The sequence below is a fragment of the Anolis sagrei genome, chromosome 1, assembly GCF_037176765.1.
Source record: "Anolis sagrei isolate rAnoSag1 chromosome 1, rAnoSag1.mat, whole genome shotgun sequence".
Classification (NCBI taxonomy): domain Eukaryota; kingdom Metazoa; phylum Chordata; class Lepidosauria; order Squamata; family Dactyloidae; genus Anolis; species Anolis sagrei.
In genome coordinates, this window is record NC_090021.1 from 187,088,402 (window position 1) to 187,100,619 (window position 12,218).

Below are 12,218 nucleotides of genomic sequence, written 5' to 3' on the forward strand. Positions count from 1 at the left end.
ATATCCTGAAGACAATTCAAAGACATGATCCCCATTTCCTAATTATTATGAATATTCAGATCTTTGATATCCCGTGATCCCACTCTCTCCCACTCATGTGTCCAAAAAGGGAGGGTGGATACAAATTCTACAGATAAAAGTCCATTTTGATGCTATATGTGTTACCCTTTATGTATGTAATAAACTTGGCATACTGCATTATGCTTTTTGTCCTTGAATTCTCATTAAGATGAAGTCCTGCTAAATGTGGATCCTTGCCTATTCAAATCCCTCTGGAGTACTAGTTACAATGCATCGAAGAGGAGGAACAAAAGCATTCACACAGCCCTTTGTGATCAGCCTTAGAGTTAGAATGTCTTTGTAACATCAGTTGCGTCAACCTTGTCCAGAGAACACCATTCATCTTTTTAAAAGGGACAGTTTGAAAGTTTAGATACTGCAAATGAGGCTGATGTAATTATCACAGCACCTTTCTCTTTGGTCCACCCAGGTACAGCTTCCTTCTTTCTTTGTCCATTACGAACTGCTGGCGCCTCAGGAAGCAATAAAAAAACCCACAATAGCTGCATTTACTCCCAGCTGATCTACAATAAAGGCAAATCTTCCTAGTATGCTGTCTCTAAAAGGAAACACTTGTATTCAGTTGCCTTGTATTCACTACAGTTCAAGATATCAAGGCAGTCCTTGGCTCTATAGAGAGAGAATTACTCTGACTGATCTCATAATCTTCAGCTGTTCTTTGCAAAATGGTTTACACTATAAACCAAATAGCAATGTTTTATTGGCCTGACTCATATCTCTCACTAGGCCAACAAGAGTCTGTAGCAGAGACGTTTCAGCCAATCATCAGTCTGAAAAAGGCAACTGCCTCGGGCAGCAGATGCCGAGAGGCAGAGGCAGCAGCTCTCCAGCTGTCCTTCCTTTGTTACTTTGGCCATTCTCCCCATTTGGAGGATAAGTTGCTTTGGAATTGTTTTAAAGCTGGATCTCCATATCCATAAATTCTACAGCTACAGATCCAAATATAAAATATATAAAATATATAAAAATACCGCTGCTCTGGGCCAGAGTGAAGAGAGAGGGGGCAAGAAGACAGTTCCACCTTGTCTCCTGTGCTATTCTAATAATGTAATGTAATGTAATATATTGTATATACATATAATATTTATAATATTATAACGTAATACAATATGATAATAATATGATATAATTATATATTTTATATTACATGTAATATTACTAATAATATTACAATATCATATTATATCATATAATATATTATTACTAATAATATTACAATATCATATTATAGTACAAGCAGGTTCAAATCCGGGGAGCGACATGAGCTTCCGCTGTCAGCCCCAGCTTCTGCCAACCTAGCAGTTCGGAAACATGCAAATGTATGTAGATCAATAAGTACCACTCCAGTGGGAAGGTGACAGCGCTCCATGAAGTCATGCAGGCCACATGACCTTGGAGGTGTCTACAGACAAAGCCGGCTCTTCAATGGAGATGAGCACCACATCCCAGACTGGATTTAATGTCAGGGGAAAACCTTTACCTTTACCTATGTATGTGTGTGTATGTATCATATAAGCCGCTCTGACTCCCTTTGGGGGTGAGAAGGGCAGCATATAAATGTTGTAAATAAATAAATAAATAAATAAATAAATAAATAGAATGTATTTATTTACCCTATTTATACCCCTCTTTTCTCAACCCCGTGGGGGTCTCAAGGCAGCTTACATGTGTAGGCAATGATTCAAGGCCATGTAGACATGCATACATAACAAAATAAGCATATATAGTAAAACAATAATTAAAAAACATATCAACCTTAAAACATTCATTAAATCATGTTATCCAAAATCATAATCCATGGCCATTCATAATTGTCATTGCACTATTCTATAATTCTCTAGTGGGTTACTAACGGAACGCTTGATCCTACATTCACGTCTTTAGCTTTTTCCTGAAGGTCAGGAGGGAGGAGGTTGATCTGATTTTATTTGGGGAAAAGTTCCATAACCAAGGGGCCACCACTGAGAAGGCCCTGTCTCTTAACCCCATCAACCGCACCTGAGAAGGAGGTGGGACCAAGAGCAGGGCCTCCCCAGACAATCTTAACCTCCTAGCCAGCTCATAGATGTTCGGAGCTTGATTTTAACATTTTATTACGGGATGCAACTCTACTACATCATTGTATATTATGGGGCTTCAACATCCACGGATTTGGGTATCTATGGGGTTCCTGAATCCAAACCCCAGCAGATACCAAAGGCCCAGATACCAAAGGCCCAATTTGAATTTTTAAGATGTATGCTGTTCATAAAAATTCGGGCTTCATCCATGCTTTAAGTCCAACTTACTCCTGCTTAAATCTTTTTTTTTCTGTCATTGCAGAAATCAAAATGATTAATGACATCATACAATGGCCAAATTTTACCTCCGCCCCAAACCACTTTCTAGCTATTGGATCCCCACAAATTGCCAATTTGATGACCCGCAGATGACCAGTAGAAAAGAATTCAACTATATTTCTATAGCAGAATGTACAGCATTGATCTCATTCTTCTATCACAGGATGCTTGGAGTTTCGGGAGAAAGAATAATCCCTGTGTATTACTGTAGGAATATAAGTGGGCTCTTCTGCCATTCCTCTACTCTCTACTGGCCAGTAAATTAGTGTGGTGGAGGCAGAAATAGTTAAAATTTGGCATGAGAGGGGGAAGCTATTTCCTAGTTCTACCTCCCAATCTAAGATCTTCACCATTCATAAAGAAATGGGAGCATTTTTGTGTGTGTGTAGATTCATATGGGACACATAGATACATACCAAGGCTCTGTATGGTTGTTTCTCCAAAAATCAAATAAATAGAAAAATCTAAATTTAAAAAAAAAACATCTTTATCAGACAATATACCTTTATCAATATACCTTTCTGCTCCTTCTCCAGGACAATATACCCACTGTGATTCCATGACGCTACTGTTTCAACTGTTGAGCATATTTACTAGGTTTGTGCAAGTTAGCCAAAAGGCATGCCATTTCAGGGTCCATTTTCAGCTAGCCTCTCATTCTGTTTACCGGAAAGTTACTCAAATTGGGAGGAGTGTTGCCATTGACATTCAGCAAAAAATCGGACCATTGGCTACAATGGGAAATTTTAAAGGCTCAATACTCAGTCATTTTAAGGCCTAACTGCATGAAATCTACCTCAGTTTTAGACCCCATGGACAACTGCAGGCCTGCCAAGTTCCAGAACAAGTCACCAATCTACTGTTTTTTTAAGAATTATTTTTTACTATAACATTTTTAAAAATACAATCTGCAAGAGAGGGTTCTGGGAACTGTAGTCATTGGGTGTGTCCATTCTCAACCAATCAGAGCATGGACAGAACCAGGACTTTTATTGGCTGAAAAACAGAAAGAGAGAAAAACTTCAACTCCCATCATGCTCCAAGAGGAACTCAGAGACTTTTCAATGCCCATCCCATGCAAGTGCTGCTGGGAAAGTGAGTTCCCAGCAGGACCCTCTCTGGAGGAGGAGCCTAGAAAACTTTCCAAAAGAAATTGACACTTCACTGCCAGGGAGAAAAAAAAGACATATTTTCCAGGAGCCCACAGCAGACCTCTGCCTCAGGTATATTGCAGGCTTAACTCCATCCTCTCCAGTGGCCAATAAGTCTAGCTCTCTTGATCCATTTTGCCCAGCTTTTCTGTTCCCTTCCCCCCATTCTGTTTTTGGGGGATTCCACAAAATGGGCACAAGCCTAACATTTACCTATTAGGTATACAGTGACATTTAGGCCAAAAAAGGTCTGCAAAGGGTGGAGAGAAGACCCAAAAAGAAATCGTTTTGTGAGTTGGTGCACAGACAGGGCAGCACTGTAAATATTCACCAGAGTCAGATTGCCTTCCTGATCTTCCCAGAAACACTTTACCCATATTAATGCTGCAGTCAGGTATCTACAGAGGAAAACAGCATGGAAAGAGCAAGCATTTAAAAGGATTTAATAAAATATTTATAACCCAGGCATTCAGTCTTACAGGAAAACAAAGTGCCCTTTGGATGGTGAAGCAGATCTTTGCTGCCTGTTTGCTTGGCTCTACTTTTTAATATTGTCAGGGGATGGGGTATCTAATGGACCATTTAAAAGCTTTGGATCAGAGGCCAGAGGTCAGATCAACTGCATCTAAGAGAAGCATAAATTATAGCAGTATGTTTTTTTTTCACATTTCTTGCTGCTATCTTTTCCCCTCCACTTGTTAAATGGAGTCCCCCATTCCCACTCCATCCATGGTTAGATGGAGAATGCCTTGTTGTGCCATCAAATTCAGAAATTGTTACTGTTATGTGCAAAGAGATATCATTGGATACTAAAGTTAGGATTTTCCTTGTCACTGTATTTCTCATTTCTATGTTTTATTATGAATTCCAGATACTGTGGACAGTAAAGAAAGCTGATAGGAGGAAAATCAACTCATTTGAAATTGTACATACCATGGATCATTACAAATACATACCAATGAGTTATTTAAAAAAACTTAAACAACTAAACTGGGACTTGCTTACTTTGAGCATAACATGAGAAGACACAACTAACAATGTCAAAGGCAGTAGGAAAAGAGGAAGACTGCATTCCTGATGGATAGACTCAATCGAGGAAGCCACGGACTTGAGCAGGGTGGTTCAAAACAGGATGACTTGGAGGTCGCTCATAGGGTCATTGTAATTTGAACTGATGGTAGTTAACAACAATAAATATGCCTTCAGGTTAAGTGTAATTTACAGAGACCCATTAATCTCATTTTTTCTTAGTAGGATTTATTCAGAGGAGGTTTTCTATTAACTTTCTCTGAGTCTGAAAGAATATGATTTGCCCAAGGTTTTCATGACAAGGAAGGAATTTGAATCCGTATCCCTTGAAATCCTAAACCAACCCTCAAACACCCTGGGTCTAAATCTAGTGTTTAACCTAAATAAATGGGGAAGCTGTGACCACTCAGATATCTTCTGAATTTCAAGGAGGTAGGTATAAAACCCTACCATAAGGCCATACTCAGTTGTGCCAGAAATCTGCATGAGTCCCCCAAAAAAGAACATTTGCAGCCTTTGATAAAAAAATATAGTTAATTGGTCAAAGATGGAAATATCCCTGTTCAAAATCTACTTGTGCTACAAATCTATATCAAATTGCCTTGGAGTAAGTCTCGTTGAGTCGATTCTTCTTGGAATCTGATGCAAATTGAAATCTCCATTCAAACTCCTTTCAGGGCCAAAAGGCATTGAAAACTGAAATCAGAAATGACTATAAGTCTCTTTTAATAAAAAAAGATACCTTTTATTAAAATAAGGTAACAGAAGAAGTGCAACTTATATTATAGAAGAACCACTTACTTCCTGGAGTACAATTCTTCTTGTTTTATTTTATTGTTGATGATGATGATGTCACATTAGTGGTGTCTGGGGGCCACAAAAATAATTATGAATCCATGTAGTCAATGGATCCAAGGCCTGATTCAGCATAACTCTGCCTCCAGTACTAACTGGTAGATCAAGCCAAGCTTAATTCTAAATAAGATTGTAGTGTCATAGTAATTAGTATATAAATCCAAGGTGTGACTTGAAAGGATACTACTTCCCATGTAACCTGATTTGTTATCTGAAACTTCCCCCCTGAATTTAAGCTGCTTTGTCTTTCTGCTGCTTCGACTACAAGGAAAACAACACAATCCTTCTTTGCAATGGTCCTCCACCATCAACTCCATTGGACCATCCACGCTGGACCAGCCATGTTGTCCAAATGCCCGATCACCATCTCCCAAAGCAGTTACTCTACTCCGAACTCAAGAATGGAAAACAGAATATTGGATGACAGGAAAAGAGATTTAAAGACCTTAACCCTTAAAAACTGTGATATAGACATCGAGAACTGGGTAGCCCTGGCCCTTGAGCGCTCTAGCTGGAGGTCAGCTGTGACCAGCAGTGCTGTAGAATTTGAAGAGGCACAAATGGAGGGCAAAAGAGAGAAACGTGCCCAGAGGAAGGCGCGTCAAGCCAACCCCAACCGAGACCACCTTCCACCTGGAAACTGATGCCCTCACTGTGGGAAAACATTCAGGTCAAGAACAGGGCTCCACAGTCACCTACGTACCCACCTCCAGGACACCACACTTGGAGGACAATATTACTCGGACAACGAAGGATCGCCTAAGTAAGTAAGTAAGTAAGTAAGTAAGCTGATCACCTAAAACTTAACTCCAGCCTATCAAATATGCAACATGAAATTCAGGGTAGCTCTCTTTAAATAAATAAATAAATAAATAAATAAATAAATAAATGCTTTCAAGAAAGCATGTGCGTCCAAAAACTAATGAGAATTATCATGCATGCTAGTGGGGACTCTCACCTGTTTGTCCCTACAAAACCTCCCCTCCCCAATTCACATGGGTCTTTTTAAAATATATATATTCAAACCTTCATTGGTACCATTTGATACCAATGTGGAAAATAACCACACACCCCCCCCACACACACACACACACACATTTCTGTCTAGCTCTAGTTTAGCCCTCAGCATGCCTGACTCTGCAGAGATCCCCTGCCTAGATTTAGCACGAGTGCTGAAGATCTCATGAGTTTCCAAAATAAATGACACCCATGACTTTCTCTTCTCTCCCTCGGGCGTTCAACCCCTCTCCCTGTTCACATTCCTTCCTTTTATTCATAAAGAAACACGACTTTGATTCCATCTGTGCAACATCCCCTGGTGCACTTTATCATGACTGTGAGCTTCCCCTGCAGCACTGGGATTCCAGAGACGCAAGATATAAATTGAATAAAATAAAATAAATCACTGGGGTGAATTATCAACTCACCACTGTGGCAAAATTAATAGTGTGAGAAAAATACTTAGCTGTGGCTACCCATTAGCTTCACATTTCCCAACTTGGTGCCCTCTGGATGTGCTTAACTAAACCAGAAGGCAAAACCAATATGTGTATTTTCAGCTCTATTCACCAGTGGGAAAAAGGATGCAGTAGCGGTTTCGGTCCTATTTCAAAGATTGCAATGCCATTCCCAAAACCAAAATCAAAACTGAGAAGGTCAAGAATGGTTTACAAATATTTATTATTTATTATCTATTTCATACATTTATATCCCGTCCTTCTCACCCCGAAGAGGGACTCAGGGCAGCCTCACAATCGGCAACCATTAGATGCCCAAACAAAGACAATGATAATAATAGTTTACATTTAAAACAGTTAAAATATCAAATATAAAACATTCAATTAAAATTACACAAGTTCAAGTCATAATCCAGATCTGTCCATTGTCAGTCAAATAGGTCAATCTCATTATTATCACTGTGTCTGCTGCTTGAATGCTTGGTCCCACAACCATGTTTCAAGTTTTTTCCTAAAGGATAGGAGGGATGGGACCAATCTGGTTTCATTAGGGAGGGTATTCCACAGCCAGGTAGCCACCATCGAGAAGGCCCTCTCTCTCATCCCCAGCTGCTGTGCTTGCAACAGAAGTTTACTTATTGTGTGTACATGTGTGTGTGCTTTTAGCTTTGCTAGGTGATTCTGACCATTGTTGCCATTTCCTCTTTCTCAGGATGCATCTACAATATAGATGCATCCTTCACTAAAATAAGCTCTCCTCTGTAAATAATCTGTCTTTGTTTATCTCACCTGAGTTTTTAATCTGTTTTTAACCAGTTTTCTTTTATCCATTACATGTAGCTCGCCCATGTTATTGTGACTGTGTTTATTGTAATTTTATATTGTTATGTTTTCTTTTGTTTTATGTAATTGCATTATTATTGTTTATTATTTGCATTTTCGGTTTTCAATGTATTGTCGAAGGCTTTCATGGCTGGAATCACTAGGTTCTTGTGGGTTTTTTCGGGCTATAGGGCCATGTTCTAGAGGCATTTCTCCTGACGTTTTGCCTGCATCTATGCCAAGCATCCTCAGAGGTAGTGAGGTCTGTTGGAACCCATTGTCCTAATTCCAACAGACCTCACTACCTCTGAGGATGCTTGCCATAGATGCAGGCGAAACGTCAGGAGAAATTCCTCTAGAACATGGTCCTATAGCCAGAGAAAAAAACCACAAGAACCTAGTTTTCAGTTTTGTTTTATTTTATGTAATTTTTGTTTTGGGCTTGGTCTCATGTAAGCTGCACTGAGTCCCCATCGGGGAGATGGTGCGGGGTACAAAGTATTATTATTAGTATTATCATTATTATTATTATTATTATGTTGTTGTTGTTGTTGTTGTTGTTGTTGTTGTTTGGCAGCATTTTACCTACCATGGTTCAGTGTTAGTTTTACAAGGTCTTCAACCTTCTCTGCCAAAGAGTGCTGGTGCCTCACCAAATTAAGACTGCATAGAATTGAGCCATGACAGTTAATTTAGTGACAAATTGCATGTATTCTACAGTGTAGATGCAACCTCAAAGTGCCTTTTGACTTTACACCAGTGGCTTCAAAAACTGTTAAAAGGGAAGCTCCTCACCACAATGATTGTAATCTGCCTCCATTTCCCAAATTAATTTTGTCCCATTTTGTTGTTCCACCTTAGAGATTCACCCCCAGAACATATATATATATATATGGTAATACACCCATCACTGGCATTCCATAAGAAGACTGTTCTTAGCCTAGGCTTGATCATGACCTTAGTGTTTAATTATATAAGAGGGAAAAGCCAGTGCTAGAGACATTGCTGCCTGAAGTAAAGGCCAAAATGTTCACCAAATCCCACATCTCCTGTAAAGAAGGTGACTGGACTGCCAGAGAGTCTTACTTCAGTTGTGGTGGACAATAATGACTGGGGGATCTGAAATGACTGAATCTGGATTGATCATATCCAAGGTGGTGCAATGGGTTAAACCCTTGTGCTGGCAGGGCTTCTGAATGACAGGTCAGTGGTTCAAATCCAAGGAGAGTGGGTTGAGATTCCTCTGTCAGCTCCAGCTTCCCATGCGATGACTTGAGAGAAGCCTCCCACAAGGATGGTAAAACATCAAAACATCCGGTTGTCCCCTGGGCAACGTCCTTGCAGACGGCCAATTCTCTCACATCAGAAGTGGCTTGTAGTTTCTCAAGTTGCTCCTGACATGGAAAAAAAATATCCAAGGTGCTGAATTTATATAGTGGCTGGTTTCAGCAACTTGGATTCCACACTGGCCTGCTAACATCCTTTATTATCCCTATGTTCTGCCAGTTCAGGGGGCTTGACCCAGTTTGGAACACACAGAGCTTGGTACTGCAATAGTAAATAACAGCTAGAAGGAAAGGGAAGAATATTCTCAGAGGCTGCTGCTGTTGGCACCACTCTGCATCTGCCACCTGAGACACTTGCCTCACTCTGCCTAACAGAAGGGCCATCTCTGGTGAAAAGGGACATTATTTGGATTTTCGGTCACAGGCCTCACTGTATCTTGTACCAGCCCTGGAGGCGAGAGTTTCTAACATTCAACCCATGGATCACTTTCACGAGATGCTAAACTTTAAAATGAAAACATTTGGACACCAGTCTATCAGGATGTACACCTGTCTGTGCTTACTCAGAAGTAAGTCCTCATTGGGACCAATAGAACATAATCCCAGGTAAATGAATCCAGGATTTCAGTCTCAGAATGTTTGGATAGTCCACGGTGGCTTTATTAAAAGCTCTTGTATTCAGTTATTAGCGGCTACTGACAGAACCCGATTTTTATGGTAGAAAAATATTGCCCAGAGGAAAACAAAACAGCACTAACTGCCATTGTTTATTATACATTGGAAAAGGTCTTGCTCTTTAAAGAAACCTTCTGGCAAAGAATGATTTAAACACAAGTAAACTGCACCATCTGGTGGTCATTTTTCATTCAACAAAAAGAAAATTTATGTAAAGCCCTACAGGCTGAAAGAAGTGTTGTTGGTCATAGTTGCCAGCCCAGCCATTCTGTAACTGTAAAGAATAAACCTATAAGGAGCAAAAGTGCATTTTCATGATCTTCCCCACAATATTGTCCAAAGATCCACTATCCATGCTCATCCAGAATTGTGGAAAATCAGGTTCCTGACCATTGGAAGACCAACTGGAGCTGGTTATTCGAATGTCAGTTGGGTGAGGAAGCCACCCTGGGTTTTCGTTCAAAAGAGCTATCCATGGTGCTGAACCTATTTGGAGGACAGAGTTCAGCAGCTAGGAAAGCTCCTTCAGTGTTTAAATCAGTGGTTCTCAACCTATGGGTCCCCAAGTGTTTTGGCCTACAACTCCCAGAAATCCCAGCCAGTTTACCAGCTGTTAGGATTTCTAGGAGTTGAAGGCCAAAACATCTGAGGACCCACAAGTTGAGAACCACTGGTTTGAATCAAGTTAGAAGATATTCAATCCATTGATATCAGAGCCACCATCAGCAACCAACAGAAACTTCAGTGGACAGAAGAAGTTATCTTCCTCAGCAAATCATTTTTCACATGATGGAGATGCCATCTGCCTCTCTTCCACGTTTATTCTCCATAGTTATAGAACATCCCAATAGTGCTAGTATTAACGCACAAAAGTATCTGGTTTTCTAGTAAGCCTGATCCCAGCAGCAGCTGTGAAGCTGTAAATGTAAGCCATGGAGAAAAGTTTCTGAGTAGAGCAGATGTGCCTTGATTTCAGGATATACGCACTCAAATACCTTTGAATGAGAGCTGTTGAGAGATGGGCAATTGGTTTTGCAGGGGCGTTACAGCATGCTGAAAAGGGTAATCTGTTCTGCTTCATAAATTGCTTTACTCCACTGTTTACTTTACTGTTTTAGGTTGTAACTGTTTAAAATTAGAAAAAACAATATATAATTCCATTTACTCTCAATCATTTCAACCACTTAAACCAAATTAGTCAGAATGTGTCAAATAACAATGCTGGCCATCATCACATAATGGGCCACCATGTTTGCAAATCCTACATATGTCTGTCAAAGAGAGGTGCATGGAGCTATATCTTGTTGACTGTTCTTTTCTTAATCCTCAAATCAAAGTGATAAGGCCGTTCAGAGGAAAAAAGGGTAAGGGAAAATATATTAAATAGTTTAAAGAGCTCTATGAATTACTTATAAAATTAAAACAGGGGAGGGGTTCATGTAGACAACCTGTCCTAGTATCTATAGGCAGCACAGGAAATAATGATGAATAGTGGGAATTGCAGTCCAACATTTAGAGGTGCACATTTTTCTCAACCATGATGAGGGCTGATAGCTGACCTCTGTGATTCTTAAAGGGAAAGGTTTCCCTTGACATTAAGTCTAGTCATGTCCAACTCTGAGGAGTGGTGTTCATCTCCATTTCTAAGCTGAAGAGCTGGTATTGTCTGCAGACGCCTCCTTAGTCATGTGGCCAGCATGACTGCATGGAGCACCATTACCTTCCTGCCAAAGTTTTACCTATTGGCCTACTCACATTTGCATGCTTTCGAACTGCTAGGTTAGCAGAAGCTGGGCCTGACAGCAGGAGCTCACCCAACTCCCCAGATTTGAACTGCCAAGCTTTCAGTCAGCATGTTCAGCAGCTCAACGGTTTAACCTGCTGCGCCACTAGGGGGATAGTGGTTCTTACTTCTAAACAAATATGCATGAGAGGGATAGTGTGGTGTAGGGTTTGAGTGTTGGACTAAGACACTGGGAAACCAGGGTTCAAATTCCCACTTAGCCATGGAAATTCACTGGGTGACCTTCAGGAACTCCCAATCTCTCTACCTCAAGGAAAACAAATGCAAACCCACTCTGAACATATTAAAACCCCATTATAGGGTTGCATTATTGTCACCGTTAGTCAGAAATTCAGGGACACTGCTAGTTCTACATCGCTATAGTGCTCAGTCAATTCCGCACTGCCTGGCTTGAGATAGAAGTCTCTATATATCCCATCCACTGATGTCATTTCACAGCCAGCATGCCACTACAGAAACAAAACAGACCCATTGTACAAATTAGGTGACAAGAATGTTGCAGGATTGGCAGCTATTGACTGGGTTTTCCTTTCAATAGCAAGGAATGGTTTAATCAAGGGGAAGAGACAGGGCAGCAGCAAGATGCCCATGGCATCAAACAATAGTCGAAGGACCTACTTAATAACAGTTTGTCTCCCTTGTGTGATAAAGTCCTACTTCACAACACAACTCTTTTACTGTGCCATTTGTTTGATCACTTTTCTATCCTAGCAATCAGG